We start from the raw sequence: 19,749 nt of genomic DNA on the forward strand, positions 1-19,749 counted from the left end.
ATGTATAAGAATATGTTTCTCAGACAACCTCTCAAAGATCCATCAACTGCATAAAACTTGGAGTACCAGGGAACATCTGGATATGACATTAATACTCAGTGCCTACAAGATTACAATATTTTGTTACACACACTATTTTATCCCATTTCCTGTTGTACACAGAAATTTGAGAGAAAACTGCAACCATTAAAGTAAGCTTTAAGAAACTTTGCTAAACATACCTTTTGTTTATACTTATTATTGTATTTCCCACCCAATATCAAAGATATGTGCATTGTCTTTGGGAGTTTTCCTGTAATAACACTATGATGATATTCAAGTTTGTTTACCACAGGACTCCAATTTCTATTGGAGTCTATCTATTAGAAAGGCTCACATAAAGTTAATTGTTCCAGCTTCCTTTGGGAAAAAATACTGCTTCAGAAAAACACTATCTGGGTGATGCTCTAAAGAATTTCTACAGAGAGGCCTTACAACTGTAGGCCTCTGACAGCAGAGGGTTCTCCATGTGACTATGCAAATCACAAATGCATATATTCAGTGTCATCCAGAGATTCGTCAAACTTTCTGCAGTTTCCCGAAGATAGACACAAAGGCAACATGTTGATTGCCTTCCCTCCTTCCGCTAGGCCTATCACACTGACCTCACATTTCCAAACACCACCTGGCACTGAACAATACAGGTTGAGCAAAAAGCAACTCTGAGACAGCCAGCTGAGGGGCTGGTTCTTCTACAGTCTCATACGGCTACTACCTAGTTCTTACCAAGTGAACACCATAATGAACACAGTGTCTTTCAAAATTTTTCGGAGTGTGGCTCCTGTTAAAAGTCCTTCCTCTGTGCCATCTTGACCAGCCACATTCCTCCAGGGTGGATAAAAACAGTCTGTGATTATTAAAGGTAACTGCAGACATTCACCTACACACTCTATAGAAAGTGAGCTGCTGCAGCTAACACCGCTTTTTCTAACACTTTGCAACCTCTGAGCAAAGAGGGAACCACAAAGTGGATAAATACAGTCTTAGAAGACCAAATTAATTCATTTCTAAAGGAAATAAATGCCTTAAGTCCGCTTTATTGCTAAAGTAAAAGGAGAAGTATTTGAATAACTTCTCCCATCACAGAAGTTCACAACAATGAAAAAAACCTAAATACACTGCCTATGACAACAGAGAGAACATTCAAAACTCAAAACATTCTAGCATGGAAGAGATCTCTAACTACACACTAAGAAGGTACAGAAGCACATTTTATGGAAAAAATTGGAAATACTAGCTTTGTTTCTCTATCTTGTGTTTTCAAGAAAATGAAACAGGAAATAAGTTTTATGCCATGTCATTTGGCAGTAGAATGGATATATCACACTTCTGAATTATTTTTCATATTAATGAAATGGTTGATTAAAGTAAAATAAGTTTTAAAGAAAAAGGAAACATGACTATTTCTCTTCATTGTCTTTTACGGAAACTGTTTCAGTTTGACCTTGGTTCTTTATCAGCTGGCATGAATTGTGAGGTAGCATAAACTGATAATATTACTGGCCAGTTTTCGGAATCTTAGCTTCAAGCTGATGGTGGATCTGCAGATTCAGATGTCAGCAAGTAACTCCTCAGGTACTTCTGCATCTCTTTAGAGCTATAAAGTATCATTTCATATCACTGTGCATCAAGATCTTTTTTAAAAGCTATATTTTGAGAACAGAAATTTCACTTTTTTTATCCTTCTTCTCTAAATCAAAAGAGCAAGAAGTCCAAACAGAAAGAAAATACGCTGAAATATATGGAGACCATAATACACTTAATTCATACAGTGGTACTACATAAAAACTATTTTATTCTTAATTTTACAGCATAATCTGGAAAACAGATTTCATAATATTAACAAAATACATTAAGAACTTGGTAACTTGTGCCCACCTGACATTTCTAAGCACATGTGTGGACCACTTGGCCCTGAACAATAAAGCTCAGGCAAACAAGAGTCTCTGTGAAAGTCAGCCTCTAGGCTGGTTATTCTACAGCTCTGTAGAGTAAGAGTTCTTTTCTGATTAATAAAACCTTTTCACATAATTCTAGACACAAAGAGAAGAACAGTAGCAGGAGTGGGAGGGTTGTTAGCAGAATATTGTTCTTCATTTTTCATCAGTCCACTCAAATTTGGCACCACTTGATAGCAATAAAAAGTCACTGCCATCTGTTCAGTGATCATTTGATATATCATCTAGAATCAAATTGTTGTTAGGCTAAAAACCTTGTTATCAATGAGACTTAGGAGGGTTGTAATTGAAAATAATTTTGTTAAAGCTTTATGGAACACTTCCTTCTGCTACCCCCCAAATATATATTAAAAAAAAAGACGTCAAAAAAAACCCAACAACCAAAACCACTGCAAAAAATAAGATAACATAATCATTGCTCTACAGTTTTCCTTTAGTTTACTAGGTTAAAGCACACATCAGAGAATTTTCTGGAATTGTCTTGCTGAGAAAATAAGCTATATAAATACATTTTAAAAGGAAAAAAAAAATAGCAGTCTTCAAAAATATAGTGTGGAAACACATCTTTCAAAAACTTTGAGTCAGAGAGACAAGACCTCATTTTTCTAGACTGGAAAGGAGACTTTTTGTCAGATATATGAATTTTCCAGACAAAGTCATCAAAGTCATCATCATAACTGGGACCGTGATGGACTGTGGTCCACTTTTGGGAGGCATGGGGAATGTTAATTATAAATTCGTATTCATCTGGAATGGTTTGCTTTTATAGGGCCAATTTTATTTTAACTTTTGCTTTTAAAATTCTGATTACATAACACCCCATCCAATAAATCAGACACTGAATTTTATATTTGATTTATCAAGTTCTACTCCTTATGTAAATGAAAATGTTCAAATAGGAGGGTATAATTAACATATCCAAAGTGTTCACACACAGGCATAGTAATGCAGTGTAGGCATTGTAAAAAATCTGCCTCTGAATTTCATTATTGGCTTTGATTTAGCACAAAGTTTTGGGTCAGCCAACAAACTGTATATCATTCATACAGACCGCACATTTCTGGAACTGTGTTTTTACTTGCTGTCAGTGCCTATCTCCCTCTTTTTTTGCAGCTTATTTGCATTACAGAAACCCGAGATGTATTTCAAAATCCAGATTTAGAAAGCAACAATCACATTTGCTGTGTCTCTGACTCTTAAAAGGCTCAGATTATAAGATATAAACATAAATGGCATTCCTTCTCCTTCCCCATACATACTCAACTACTTACTTATCAGTAAAATCAACAGGTTCTTTTACCCCAAAATTCAGGACATTATCAAATAAATCTTATTTTCTTTATTACCCAGATAACCTTTATACCTCTGACTGTATGTTTGTCAACAATTATAAATTGCTTACAAAAGGTCTCAGCTATTCATGTCAACATTATGTATGACCCTTTAATAAAAATATGCTTACCTAGGGCAATTCATAATGTGATTTTAAATAATGTTCTACAGAATCTGCTAGGCTAGCTTTTCTAAAACCAATAAATGTACATGAGAATTAAAAAACCTACCAACCAACCAAGGCAATTAAAGATGCACTGAACTATCCATACAGTAAGCTCATGTGAATTTCTACTGTCTTGAATGAAGTATGATCAGTAGTCTTTTGCAATGCCAAAGGCAATAAAATCAAAATAGTCTGGGACTTACTAAGCATCAGTGGTGATATACTATTTTTTACTTTAAAAACTCCCTCAAAACAACAATAATAGACCAAGCACAAAGATACCAAGAATTTTGATAAATACTTTTGTTTCTATCAAGTGTATATTTCAGTTCTTTGAATGTCTTCCAGACACATTCCATGGGAGCAAATCTTAGTGCAGGTTGAAGGTTGCATTCCTCAAGTGTGTGCATAAAGAAAAATGCTTTTGCATACAAATGCATCCATACTCCCATTAGTCTGTAAGCCCATGTTGAAAACAATTTTGAGAAAAAAGTTTTTGCAAACTGTCGTACCATCTTTAAACTTAAATAAAATCACAATTTCCCTCTCATCTTGTTTTTTAAATACTCTGAACTCTGCTTTATAGGCTTAAACTGAATTAAACAGAAACTCTATAGACTCAAGAATATTTCAATATTTTAATATAGATAAAATAATACTTTTTCAGACCATGGTATCTATGAGGAAAAACACCTCTTCTTCCTAGATGATAAACAGCTTTCTGAAAATGCAGACTATATTTCTGGTCAACAGTTTTGATTTCATATGAAGAAAGACTTCCCCTCCTTTCCCTTAGCTAGAGAACTATATTAAAATAAAAAGCTTTGGCAGCAATCTGGGCCAAAACAGAGGGGTATAAACTTGCTAAGTAATCATCTAAAACCATATTAAGAAAAATTAAAAGGCTACTTGCACTTCAGAAGGCTTCATTACATGAGACCTACACAGGCAGTGAAACAAATTTAAATTAGTAAACTGTAGCAGACTCCTCCTAGAATAGGAGTGTAGGGGACATTCAGTAAAATTATGTTTTAAGGAACCATGTCATTCTGCTTAAAATTAAGTTGCACAGTTTCAGTATTGTTTTTCCTATTACTCTTACTCAGGAATTCACTCCGATTTTCTATCCAAAATGCCAAGTCTTGAGAAAAAAAAAAAAAACCAGTGCCAAAGTCTCATGAATAGCTCTTTCAGCATATCATCAAATCATTAACCAGACTGTCCGCATTTCACTGGGAAGATTTTGTTATGCATATTTATATTTACAAAATAAATAGCATGGGTATACTTTTCCTTCCTTTCAAGGATTTGTTAACTTTCTATAAAAGTAATGGTGTGCATCCGCATGCCATATTTGCCTCATACGCCAGGAATTCTTTGCCTCTCATGATGTGGTTCCCATCTATATTTATTCCAGTGTGCTTCCTCACTTCCTCTTTTCTCTATTTCCATACACTAGAATCCATGTAATCGACAAATCATACCAAATTCATGCAATATTTTCCATCTCAATCTATATGTATATCATCTTCTTTTCAAGGAGCACAAATCAGACAACGAATTTGTGTTAGACCATGACACCCTTTGGTCTGGAATGAGAGTATTCACAGCTAATTGTTACTCAAGCATAGCTATTCAGCATGTAAACAGGCCAATAAGGTAAATTAAGATGCCAGGCAAAGTTAGGATGGTAATGGTTGTCATCAACCATTTATTTAATTTGCACGCAATTACAGAGATGGCAAAAGCTAGCAGCTTTGCTAATCATCAGTCAAAAGCTCCCACACATTCATGCTATCTGTTTTCCACCCAAATCAATTGGTTTCTGTCCATGATGCCGAAAACCATCCTGAAAAACTCAGAATTAATCCAACTCCTTGTTCAAAATAATCTGTTTTCAAGAAGTGATCTGTTTCTTCCTGGCAAGTTCCGACTCCTATAACATCATGGAAGGAAAAAAACATCCTATATCATTGTCTTCACCCAAGCCCATTTCTTCCTCTTTTATAAATATCCTTTTCCTTGTTCTTTCCAAGGTCTAGTACTCTGACAAAAGTCCAGCTTTCCAACATAGCATTTAAATTCAGTTGACTTTGAAAGCATGTCTTTGCTTTAGCCTCCTTATCTAGAAATACTTCCATTTAATTCTTTAGTTTTACCAGTCATTTCTGCACTGAATTGTTTGTTTTCTTTAATTTCACTGCTGTTCTTCTATTGTCACTTCCTTTATCTCAATATTTTTCCTTCTCATTAGCATCTTCCTAAAGTATCATTCATCAGTCCTTTCTTTTTTCCCAAGATAAATCTTTTTAGTATCAAAGACAGTCAGATGAAACGCTGTAAAACACTACTAGTATCAGTTACCTTGGTTGCCTTTATCCTTTCCAGGAGAGTAGGGAAGCTATGGGATTTTTTAAAATGTCCACTATGCTGCATGATTATTTAAATGCTTCTTTTCCTTTGAATAAGAAGGGTATATACCTACAATCAACAGTTAATAGCATGTGTTACTCCTAGGTGCTAATCCATCCCTCCACCTCCTGTCAAAATCAAGTCAAAACAAATATGTACTTCAATATGTTCTTAAAGTCAGCAAATGATCTACTTCAAACAATAGCCTAGAGAGGATTCCAAGGAACAAAGTCCTTCAGAGAACACTGTCATCAACCCTTTGTCAATTACAAAAATATGTAAACAAATAAAATCTTAAAAGATCATGAATTACATATTTTTAGAATAGATAAACCAAAACAAGACCAGAATATGGAAAAAAGAAAATATATAGTAGCCTCTGTGCTACTATATCACACTTTTTAAAACTAGAATATTTTTTAATGATCTATTTCACTTTTCAGTTATTATTTTAGAGGAAATATGATAGAAATATTTAGCCTTTCCTTTAAAAAATTAATAATTAAACACTTCATAAACTGATTAAAGTTACTTGGAAAGTGTTCAGTTAATATCTGAGTTTAAACATTGAGATTAGTACTTATAAACCTCAAAAATGCATATCAAAGCCACAAAATAATTCAAACAAACAGAACATGTATGAAGGAAAAAAAAACCTAAGACTTCTATCAAGAGAATAACTGAAATACCTGTTCTTGATCAGAGTACTTCATGAATACAAGAACTCATTTTGAATATGAATTGGGAATGCCATATTATTTTGTCACATCTTCCTGGAAGACTGTGTTGCATAAAAGGAGTCATATACTAACTGGAATTAGTTTCTTCTTGCTAAGACACTTCAAAAATACCTTTTAATAATAGAGATTAGACTTACTGTTCCAGTTAAAGCAATTCTTCCACAGATTAAAAGACAATGGGTCTCTGTGTTCACTAATAAAACTCTTCATGAAAGAACCAAAGGCCTATCAACTCATGAGCCAATTAGTTCTTCCATTCTAATATTCAATGTGGAAATCCTAAAGTATTCGAAACTAAGCTAAATATTATTCCTTGCCCAAAAATGCCAGCTAGATAGAACTAACAGAATTAGTCATAATGAGAGGTAGCAGAACAATTTGTTAGTCTTTGCAGAAAATTAAAAGTAAATCTGTAGTCAGATTTCTCAAGTAAAACACTGACCCTTCCCCATCTCCCCAGTTTGACCCCACTCCCCAATTTCAGATGAAAGTGTCTCCTATTGGAACGGACTTAGTGTCGGATCAAGTGCAAATAAAATGTGACCTTGTATGCAGGAACCACTCAAGGGAGAAATTTAGAAGTCATTGCACCATGGTCAATGATGGAAAATGGTTTGGTGAGCACCTGAGTCCTCAGTACCCTTGGATGGACCCCATCCAACCCCATGAACTTGTAGGTGACCAAGTGGAGTAGCAGGTTGCTGACCACTTCCCCTTGGATTACAGGGGCTTCATTCTGCTCCCTGTCTCTGTCTTCAAGCTCAAGGAGCTGTGTACCTGAAGAACAATCGGTCTCATTATTAAAAACTATTAAAGACAAAGAAGGCATTAAGTACCCCATTCTTTGTCACTATGTTTCCCCCTGCACCCAATTAAGGCAGGACAATGTATCTTAATGCAAAAGTTCTTTTCATATTTGTTTCTCAAACAAGTTATAACTGAAAGGAGTATTTGTTGAATGTCTAAATTTTTAATAAATGTTAATAAATGTTAATTTTTTAAAGCAGATATTGGCAACAACATTTGTAAGTTCGAAAAAAGCACATTTTTAAACAAACACACAAAAATTTAACACAATGTACTGATATACAATTAATTGTTCCTACATACACAATGACTCTACATTCAAATGAGACAAAATTCAATGCACCATGCAAGCTGCTTTGCACATAGAAAAAAGTTGAGTGAAACTACTATAGTAGCATATTGTGCTTAAGCTAAACAAGACAGGCATTATTTCCATTGAACTCTACAGAACCCCAGTGACAGAGTGCAGTAACTGGGGAAAGAGCACACATTAACATAAAAATTCTAAGTCTACTGGAGAAAAGTAGCTTTGTGGAAACTGCAGAACTGAAATACAAATACAGAAAAAAATATCCAACACAGTAAACATCTTCCTACCCTGAAATACTCCAAGAAGGAAACAAATTTGAGTTTGATTTGTCTTGATAGTGTTTGTGTTCAGGTTTTTTGTTTGTGGGTTGGTTGGTTTGGGTCTTTTGGGGAGGAGAGGTGTTTGATTTTTGTTTTTAGAGGAAAGTTATTTTATTAATTAAAAAATTAGTACAGTCTTCAATATACAGCTTGCTTTCCAAGTAACATTTCTAACTATGTATTCCTATTGTGTTGCAATATCCTTTAGATCCCAGTAAGAAATAAATTCTCACTTCTCTACTTAATACAGGAAAGGAAATTAAATCTTATTGCAACAAGTGTAAAAAATGGAAGCTCAGCCATCAATGCCCCAGTGAAATACTGAAACTACCAAGCAACTGGCTAGTATAAAGTCGGAAGGCATGTAGAGGAAAGTTTGCAGATCTCCATCTTCAGCAAACACAGAAACACTTAGAAACCAAACTATTCATGTAACAGGAAAAAAAAAAATTCTTCACAGCTCTAGCTATCATCAACCTCTAATATTTGTAGACTAGACAATGGAAGTAGATGCTGAGTCTGGGCAATGGACATGTAGGCGGTACTTCACTGGAAATGTTTGCTTCCAGAGAATGAATGAATACCACTTGATAGACCACATATGTGGTCAATTGAAAGATTTTTTAAAACATGGATCAGTATCAAAACCAGATGTTTTCTGATTCAATTAATAAGCAGATTTCCTAACAATTGAATAAAGAAGGTAGCATGTACGTTATGGAATTAAGTGTGAATGACACATTGCAAAGATTCACCCATAGAATACATACAGACACTTCTGTCCTGCATTTTTGTAAAGGCATTTTTATAAGGGAGTACAAGAACTAAAAGTGTGCAAAAAAACAACCAACCAATCAAACAACAACAACAAAAACCAAACCAAAAAACAAACAAACAAACAAAAAAACCAACAAAAAACCTCAACCATCGACCCCCTGAAATAGCCTTCAGAGAAGGTATGGGATGCCTCAGTAAGATCTCCTTCCATGCTATGAAACAACATCCTATTACAACATTCTGTAATTTAAACATAAATACAGAAACATCTCTTTACACTGTGCTTAGCTCTGCTTCTGCTAACTAGACAACAAAAGATAAGTACAAAAAAATTTAGTAAAATTTTCACTGAGCAGTATGCCCAACATAGCTGGGCAGTTGCTGGGCTGAATACTTAAGGGAATATACCCTGTAAAAAGAACAGAGCATCTAGGTGGGAATAACTGAAACAAAAAAAATGGGGATTGCTCACTGCATGCAGATCAGCACAATTACTGAGGGTTGAAAGGAGACAGTAAGTATATTCTAGTCAAAGTTGACACTTGGAAGCCATTAAGAGCAATAAAAAAAATAAATCTGTCAGTTAGAAAACTTAAGTCCTATGTTAACATTCCAGGTATGGAGTTGGGAGAAGGAGGGGAAAAGTAGAAGAAGAAAGTAAATTAACTACAAAGAGAACTGCTGGACAAAATATTTTTAATAGGACTGGATAATTTAATTAAGCACTACTAATACATTGTAACTAAAATTACTATTTTCTTACCAGTGTTTCTCTCTACCTCTAAGTCTATACAACATCTAAAATCAGTTTTGCAGTCCTACCCATGGCCTGAGCAAGATTGAATTGCTTGATCCCTCAGGTTATGAAGCATACGAACACATAGCCTGAAGTACATACAAGATATAAATGTATGCACCAGTAGGGCCAGGAGGCTTGCAGGTACTAACTAAGCTCAGGTCTCTTCTCTTCAGCAACTACGTGGATCACAGGCACATAACCTGGTGGCTTAACTAAAGCAAAAGGAAAGATGATGTTGGGCTATTTTATTATTTTAAGAAAGGGATATAAGAGAGGGGGCACTATTGCAATACTGCATGAAACAAAGAGAAGGAAAGTGTATGAGAAAGTTCCAGAAAAGGGAGTATGTGGGTGCTGAGGGGCACATAGTAGAATACATGTCCCAGCAGAATGCAGTCTGTCATCACCCATCCGTTGATCTTATAGCCAAAGCTGGGAGGTTAGTGTGAGGGACTGATTTTTCTGGCAAAAGACAGCCAAACAAACAGAAATCCCAATCCAGTTTCATAAAGATTTTTCACCCAGCACTACAGTAATATATGAAAAGAAGCCAAAATAACTTTAAATCAACCAGAGGAGTAAAGCATTAATACTACACCATCTACTTCAGTTTGATATTCACAAAGAAGAGAGATAAGATGAGAGACCAGGAAACCTGAAGCTTCCAACGATGAAATAATTACTTTAGTACATAGTTCTAGAAGCTGTGCACACATCTCATATTAAGCCCCACACACTTAACACAATGGAGAATTCTACTTTAGTGTCCTATGTGAGCTTATTAATAAAAAAAATACAAGGGCAACTGGAATACAAACACGGAGGTTCAAGACAAAAATCATCTTAATTAAACACACTTGTCAACTACAACATGATTTCAATATGCAGTTTGTCAACTTCTGTATTTTCATAGTTACTTCTTTAAAATGGCATTCAACCCCCTCACCACCCCAAAAAAGGAGCTTAAATTTAAAAATAGCCTTAATATTAACTTTCTAGCTACATCACTTCATTATCTTGATAAAAAATATCAATCCCAACAACTCCTTAGAGTGGCAATAATCCTATGATAGAGCAAGTTTCCTTCTACTTCATCCGGTAATACCACACCTCAGCAACTTGAAATCTATCATAGTTCCATATACTAACCCATTGAGAATAACATAGTATTTCAAACACTTATTTCTAATTTAAGAACACTGTTTAAGAACACTGTTTCTAAGTCAAACTATATCAAACACAAAGTAAGGAAGATCCTAAAATTATCTTGCTAAATCTAAAAGTACTGTAAGTGCTGGCTGCCCTGGAGACAAAGTTAGCTGACATGCATACAGCTGTCATATAATTGACATTCTTCCTCCTGCTCAGACAAAGCTACCAACTGCCAAATGCTATCAATAATTAGCATATGTAAAGCAAAAGGGCTAGACTATGCCATCAGTTTATCAGCTCCTTAGAAAATAGTTTTGAATGAAACCTGCAGCCCACTCTAACCTTGAAAATTCTAAAACAAAAAAGGCTTGTCAATAGGAACAAAACAGAAAAAAAAACCCAAACCCCACAAAGAAGTCTATTTACAGGTATATTCTACTTTTTAAAAAGGCACAGGAAGATATTTCTAAGTATGGTCTTCTTAAAAAAAAAAAAAATCCTACTTTAGTGAAGGATGAAAACAATCAGAGTCAAAAATCAAAGTCATATTCTTTGTATCTGGTTTCTAAACATGGTACAACAATAACATCCATCACTAAGTCAGAGAAATTAACTAAATATCTGTGAATGGTGCTTTGGAGCCAAGTGAAAAATAAAGAAAGGCAAAGTATAAATAGACAATCTACCGAATCTGTCAGTCACCCAAACATAATTAGCTGTTATCATAATTAACAACAATAAAGATCACTTTTCTATAGTCTACAAAAGACAAATAACAAAAGGAAGGACATTACATACAGATATGCCTGCGCTTCTCTTTTCTTCTAAAGAGACAGTCAGCATATATGCTTAAAAAAAGTACATGAAATGAAAGCATGTGTTTCTGTCCCTCTTAGAAACAACCACTTCAAAAAATGTTTGAAAATTTAGTTTATATTTTTGAGAAAACTTTCTTGCTGCAGTGGACTTTGATCTTCAGCATTTGATGGCATTTAGTCCTGCCCTTCCTGAAACTGTCTAGAGTGCTTAATGTCACTAGTCTTAAATAAAATAGAAAAATCTCAAGAAATTTAAAGAAAAAACCTTTCTGTTTATTTATTTTTAAATATTATTTCTTTCCATCCATATCAGTCTCTCATATTTGCAATGAGATAAAACAGAAAAACTGTGTACAAGCAGACATTAGATGAAGTGGAGGATCTGGGAAAATTTTGTGTCCCTCCTTCCCCCTTCTCACAGGCTGCCATGCCAGACAAGAGTACACACTTCGTTCACAAGGAGGAATTTGACAAGGCAGCAAATCAGGTTACTAGGCTAAATAACAGGAGTGAGATGGTAAGGCAAAGAAAAAAAATTGCAAGAAGTCTAATAGATGAGAACTACGAAGTATCGTTCACAGCAAATGAATAACTTTTTAGAGAACCATGAAAGACAAATAGACTACTTGTGAGATTTCTAATTTCTAATTTTCCTCGCCTCTTGCCCTCTCCTCCCCTCTCAGCTTTGCAAACAGACAGGGCTCAGAGTGTGCTGGGTTAATAACCAGACCAGGTCAGCCTGCAAGAGATTATTTTAAGCTGTCTGCATTTTTTAGATAGGAGTGGATGAGATAGGCTACCCCAGAGAAGATCAAATATCAAATGTATCAAATACAGAAGAGGTCATCTGTATCATAAAAATCAATATCGTAAGACTAAAATTTACTGAAAACAAAAATTTAGACATTGCATACACAGGGTAAAAAATATTACAGCTTAGCCAGTTTCACAAAATTCAAAGTTCTCATATATCTTTCAGACAATCCATTTTGACCCTGGAAAATGCTTCTAAAACCTCATTAAATCTTTCTGCCTCCTAATTAACTGAGCCTGAAAAATATTCTGATGTCTATTACCCTGCTACCTAAGCTCATGAACCAAGGAACGAACAACCCAAGCATTTTCGCTGCAACTAGATTAAGAAAAAGCTGCAAGTGACCTTGACTTCATCTTTTTAATTAATGGAATTTATCAATATGTTCTAGGTTTTTTCCTGCTTGAAAAATAGACATCAATTTCTCTCCTTTTGCTATTTTCTCAGAACCACACAGAGTCTTCAAAAGTTGGAAGAGACTACTGGAGATTATCTAGCCCAACTCTCCTGGGTCAGACAGATTAGCTGCTCATGGCCATGTCTAGTTAGGTTTTAAATACCTTCAAGGATGGAAAATCCACAACCTCTCCCAGAAGCCTGTTCCACTGCCCAACCACCCTCATAGGAGAAGTCTTTTCTTATGTTCAGACGGAATTTCATATATTTCAAATTATGCCCATGGCCTCTTGTGCTGTCACTGGGCACCACTGAAAATGGCCTAACTCCTCTTTACATCCTCCCTTCGAGTACTTATACATTGATGAGATCCTCCTTAGCCTTCTCTAGGTCAATAAGCTCCAGCTCACCCAGCTTTTCCCAGTATGAGAAATGTTCCAGTCCCTTAACCTTCTTTGTGGTCTGGACACTTTCCAGCATGTCCATCTCTCTCTTGTATTGAGAAACCCAGAACTGCACATAGTATTACAGGTGTGGCTTCACCAGCGCTGCCACAAGGACACTTTGCTGGGTTATTTCTCCCCAGCTGCAGGAATTGGCACTTTTTTGAACTAGGGACGTTCTCCTCTACCTGTTCGTCTTCTTGAGGTCCCTCTGGATGGCAGCCCAACCGCACTCCTCCTAGTTTTGTATCTGGAAATACCTTCCAGGATTACTTGCTCTGTCACCTTCACAAGGACAGGCAAGCCTTATTGACCTGTACTTCCCCAGATTCTTCTTAAACAGGCTTTTTTTCAGTCCTCGGGAACCTCTCCAAATCGCATGGCCCTCTGAAGAAAATCAAGAGTGCCCTCACACCGACATCAGTCAGCTCCATCAGCATTTATGGGTGCACCCTCTATTTAGTCCCATGGACTTCTTTATGATCAGTTTGTTTAAATATCCCTTAATTTAATCACCCTCCACTGATGGTAAATCTTGCTTGCTCCGCACTGTCTGGGGTTCCAGAAGGCCAGTCTTACCAGTGAAGACTGAAGTGAAAAACCTATTGAACTCTTCAGTTTTTTCTGCGCCTGTTGTCACCAGATTCCCTATCCCACTATCAGTGGACTCACATTTTCCCTAGCATTCCTTCTATTGCTTATGTACTTGCAACAGGGAATTTTTGTTGCCCTTCACGTCTTTCACCAGCTTTAATTCCAGAAGGGTTTTGGCTCTCCCTGAACTATTTTCAAATTTTTGTATTTTTTTTTTCATTTCTCATCTTTCCCATGTCATTCCATGTTCTGTTTCTCAAATTTTCTCTGAGAAGTCTCTCCCTCACAAATGCATAGCTCTTTTTTTCCAACCTTCCCACTCATCCTGCATAATTCTAGTAACAACCAGAAACAAGCTCATCGGATGTTTTTTACCCATTTTGCACTTTATCTTCAAAAGTATTTGCATTAATTCTTAATTATTTCAAATATTTCATTAGAAGTCTTTTTCTGCATGAGGCAGAAACAAAGGATTTCAATTAAGATAATTTATTGTAATCCTTCACTTTGTATACAAGAACAACATATAAATCATTTTGCTGAAATAAATTAGATTATATTAAGAGATCAGGATAGTGTGTGTCCTTTCTGCCCTCCCTCCGAACAACTTTCTTTCATTCTTTTTATTTGCTTATTAAGACATCTGTTGTTTTTTCTTACATCTCTTTAGTTAGCACCAGTGGTACATCAGCTTCTTCCTCAAAGAGAAAATATATATAACATTTGCTAAGAGCTAGGGAAAGGAAGTTTAGCACTAGCTTCTCTTATTTTTATTTTTAATTAGCTGTCTCTTTCCCTTCTAAGACTCATCACTCTCTAGTTCTTGACCCTAACTCTCCCACCCAACCTGCCAACACTGCCTCTTTTTTTCCCCCATGCCCTCTCCAAAACAGCTAACATGAAATGCACATTAGTAAGCTCTTCTGTTTTATTAACATGCATGTTACGTTACCTTGACTTCTACTTTGGTGGAACTCACAAATAATGCATGCTTAGTCAACTAGTGCTTCTTACTGTTATCTCTTTGTTATTTAGAGTGATACAGCATTTGTAGAGGTGAGAGAATCCTACTTCTTTCCAAACTCCAGTAGGCTAAATGGAAAGATCCAGCCAAACTAACAAATCTTCCCAGAACCACACACTTCATAGAGCACAGTGCAGAAAGACAGAACATAGCACAGGTATTTTTTTTGGCTCACTGCCTTTAGGAACCAAAATAGTCCTCTGCCTCAACTGGTAAGTCCTGCTACATTTATGACAGTCAGAAGGGACCCAGACTAGGAAGACCAACTCTGCAGAATGGTATGATTTTACAAAAACAGAAATAATGCACAGCATTACTAGTATTCTGCAGTATGTGATTAACTTTTTTAAAAAATATTGGTTCACTTATCCTATGACCTTTCCACCCAGATGGTAGACGAAACAACTATTAAGACTATGGACCTCTCCAAGACTAAAGCATACATGCCTTGAAAAATTAAGCAGCTTGATATTTTATTTATACTTAAGTATGAAGATGTGGAGGACACAGAATTTTTGATGGTTGAGAAGAATTTATTACATGGACTTTCGAAGTTTCAAAGGAATTTAAAAACTTAATATAACACCCCATTCATGTGCATTGTTTGGGCATGTCCAAACTTGCCCTGAGTTGTTTGTTCCCTGTTTCCCTGTTCCTCCCTTTGATTGGCTGGAATATGCCGCAGTTTGGAGTGAGCTCCCATTGGTCCTCGGTCTTCCCCAGTTCCTCCCAAACTCCTCCCTCTTCTCCCAAATTCTTTCCCTCATTTGTTCCCCTGGTTGTCTATCCCATGTTCCTCCCAGTTTTCCAGCTCCTTCTACCCAAACCCTATATAAACCCATGTCCACCCTCAATAAAGGGAGATAGCTTCGACCTTCTACTTTGTGTTGTGACTCTTATTGCTGTCTCGGTCCCATTCCTTCCCCCTGGACTGTGGCATAAATACTTCTCACAGAGGAACTAAAGGATACCAGTTTGGAGATTAAGAAGACCATACAGCATTATTGAACATAGTGCATTGCTACTGACAAAACTGGTATGTGCCTATCTGCATTTCTAGCTAGTTGTTTTTCACTTACTGGTTAGAGCTAAAATTCCATCATTATTCCCTCATCACATCTGGAGTATTGTGTTCTGGATTCCCAACATGGAATGATAGGAGCAAACCCAGAAAAGTGCCACTAAAAAGATTGAGGGATTGGAGCATCTTTCATGTGAGGAAAGGCTAAGGGAGCTGGGACTGTTCATACTGGAGAAGAGAAGGCTCAGATGGGATCTTACAAGTGCCTAACTGGGGGCAGTGAAAAGGAAGCCAGACTCTTCTCATTGGTGTTCAATGACAGGATAAGAGGCAATAAGACAGGAAACACATGAACCTCCATTTAAACATAAGAAAATATTTTTTGACTGAGAGTCAGACAATAGAACGGGTTGCTGAGAGAGGTTGTGGAGTCTCTACCCTTGAAGATATTTAAAACCTGACTGGACTTAACCCTGAGCAACCTGCTCTAGCTGATCATCCTTTAGCAGGAGGGTTAGACTGCTTGATCTCAAGAGGTGCCTGTCCTACTCAGAAATTTTATGATTTGTCCAATACAGTTCAGGTTCTGAAAACAATTTTCTTTGTATCAAATGCATGCCATGTTTTCCATAAGTCGTGTCACACTGTAAATATACTATTAGATCAAATTTACTGCTATACATTTTTGTTTGCATTAGTTTCTGAATATATGGTATGTTTATGCACAAACTACACTCTTCTATCTACCCCCATATCATAACTATCAATACCATATACAAACTGTCAATAGATTAGGTTTTCATTAATTCACGTGAATATATAAGCCTTTAGAAGCTGGTTCATCACAAGGTCACAAACATACTTCCAAAACACCAAACCACAAGATTGGATAGGGTATCCCATGTACACATGTCCCTATACAATAACTATCAGAAATATAAAAGGAATAGTAGTTCACTAGCTTGTAGTTCAGTTTATCAGTAGATAAACAACGCACATCATTAAAGATTGAACATCTGCAACCCTCATTCTTTTTGCAGCATTATTATATTACAACTACTATTACTCTGAACTACAGAAAGAGAGCAAAAGAAAATTAAAAATTGTATTTTTCAGTTTCTTCCAGACTTCTTTAAACATCTACTATGCCTTGGCTAACTATACAGCCAAAAGATAAAGCAAACGCAATATTAGAAGTGGTTAGCACACTACTCTAGACAAGATTTACCAGTGTTAAGCTCTCTTGTACTACATTAGCATTATTCAAATGCAGATATTCCTGACAACACACAATACAAAATATGTTACAATATTGTCCTCTCAATCAGAGTACTTCTGAAGCAAAACACACTGTTTGTATGAAAAGTAGCAGGCAAAATTTTCAGAGGTATGTTATACACTGCCTTTAATATAGCAGAACTTCATCAGGCTCAGTAACACAGGAGTCTAGTGATCTTTTGTATTACAGAACTATTTATTGAGAAATGGAGTCTCAGATGAGAAGGGGAAAGAAACTATTAACTTGATGTAAGCAAAGGAAGCTACTTAAAATCTGATAAATGATAATATGTAGCTATTAAACATCCACCTAGTTTAACTGCTGTAGCACAGGGAGGGCAGAGGGGCTCAGGTAGCTGGACAGAAAGTTCAATTTGGTTTCTTGCATCAAAGCATATGGCAAACATGGCAAGGAATGTCAATGTTATTCAGACTCTCCTAAATTTGATTCTTTGAATAGATTGACAAGCCTGTAAAGAATCCAAAAGCAGTTATCTTACTTCATACAAATATCTAATGCAAAATAAACTTAAAATAAAAACTTAAAAAATTCTGGATTCAGAATTTTTTTTCCTCCTGGAAACAATATGTAGTCAGAAATGAAAGTTAAAAGTTTTACTGGTGTCATTAATATGACATGCAAAAAAACCTACTACACTAAATGTCTTTAGATGACAGATTGTGTTCAGTCAACATAAAGTATTTCTAAACATGAGCCATACACTAAAACCATAAACAATCCAGCTGGACCAGATGAAGAAGTTTGTAAAGGCAGGAGATATAGGAGGATGAGTTCACCTCAATTCCTGGTGCAGAAAATATGAAAATGCCATGATTTTTTACAACTGGGGGCTTGGGAATTTCTACACGCAGCCTAATTAGCCCTTACAAAGACCATTCTTTCTTTGTATTATGTTAGTGCCTATTTCTGATCATATTAGCTCTTCTCTAGAGGAGGACCAAGCTAAGAACTTCCAGATCATCAAAACTGTGACTTTATTTTTGGCTTATCTGATGCATTGAGGAACACAATCATCATTCTGCATAATAACAGCTGTATAATAAACATTGCCTCAAAGTGGTGGTACCATACACTTCAATACTAATGAGAGGCAATCTGTCAAGTGGCAGACTTAAGAAAACTGCTGAACTTCCTCTGAACGCCGGCTGAGAGAGTTGATTTTGTTCAGCGTGGAGAAGAGAAGGCTCTGGGAACACCTCATAGCAGCCTCACAGTAGCTAAAAGGGGCTTACAAGAGAGCTGGGGAGAGGCTTCTTACAAGGGCATGTAGTGATAGGATGAGGGGGTAATGGCTTTAAACTCAAAGAGTGTAGAATTAGATCAGATACTAGGAAGAAATTCTTTACTGTGAGACTGGTGAGGCACTGGAACAGGTTGACCAGAGAAGTTGTGGGTGGAATTGCTCAATACCAGGTTGGATGAGGTCCTGAGCAACACAGTCTAGTGGAAGGTGTCCCTGCCAATGGCAGGAGGATTGGAACTAGATGATCCTCAAGGTCCCTTCCAACTCAAAACATTCTATCATTCTAGGACTAACTTGTATGCCAAACCATATAAAGGATTCTCTTATGGGTTTGTTAAGGTGCTTTAGGTATCCCAAAGAAATATAATTTGTGAGATGTCAAACATCAAGAAACAGAGCAGCAGAGCTGCCTTTTTATTTTAAAAGTATTTAAAAATACTACAAACACACTAAAAATATATTTTCCACTGGTTACAAAATATGCTTACCTTTGGCTAGAAGGATTCCCAAGGATGCCAACTTAAGTCACTCTTTTTCTGATATCAGCAAAATGGAGATACCTGCAAGTCAAATGAGAAATGTTTGTGGGTTTTATTTTTAGATGAACATATCCACTTATGATACTAAGGCATAAGAAAAGAAGTTTTAAATGAACACTTGTGTAAAATAAAAATCTACTGCTTTGTACATGCAAATAAAATATCAAGAACAACTCATTGGCTTTAAAATTCAGCACAGTGTAACACATACCATATGTACGTGTTGCAAAAGAGAATTTAGAGGTGTTATCTGTGCAAGTTCCTGCCAATAACTGGAAAAAAAAGCATTGCTAGGGGCAAGAGGTCATGAACCAGTAGGTGCTGAACCAACAGACTGTTTCATTATGGACCTGCTTCAAAGGTCACAATAAAGGGTCCACAGCTATTCCTTGAACTGTATTATAAAAGGTAAGTAGCTTAATAATATTTTCAATTACAAGGATGAGAAAAATTCATGAAGTTCCATAAAATGCTTTGAAAGAAGATAGTAGTAAGTTCATCCAAAAAAATTTAGAAGCATGCTCTGAGAATCTGTGGGATGACTTACAGTCAAGAAAGTACCTAACAGTGCAAAATTTACATTTGACATTTTTACATTTACTTCTCAGTGAAGGCAAATAAAAACATATATAAAATAAAAATATTTTAGCTAGGTCTGCGTGATCACCATTACAGAGAGATAAATCATAAAACTATCACGTACCAATAAGGTGATTTGGCTTTCTATTTTATATCAGCCTTAACA

General features: G+C 36.1%; 1 protein-coding gene across 3 annotated transcripts in view; it reads right to left on the bottom strand.

Moving 5' to 3' along the window:
- The window catches only part of SIPA1L2 (signal induced proliferation associated 1 like 2), a 130,987-nt gene that overhangs the window by 86,776 nt on the left and 24,462 nt on the right, over nt 1–19,749 (bottom strand). For all 3 annotated transcript variants that reach the window (XM_027657301.1, XM_027657299.1, XM_027657300.1), the window contains exon 2: nt 18,954–19,025. The gene's annotated coding sequence lies outside the window, so the exon portion shown is untranslated. The remainder of the gene's footprint in view (nt 1–18,953; nt 19,026–19,749) is intronic.

Source organism: Corapipo altera, unplaced genomic scaffold (assembly GCF_003945725.1).
Source record: "Corapipo altera isolate COAL_440 unplaced genomic scaffold, ASM394572v1 2c, whole genome shotgun sequence".
In the NCBI taxonomy this organism is placed as follows: domain Eukaryota; kingdom Metazoa; phylum Chordata; class Aves; order Passeriformes; family Pipridae; genus Corapipo; species Corapipo altera.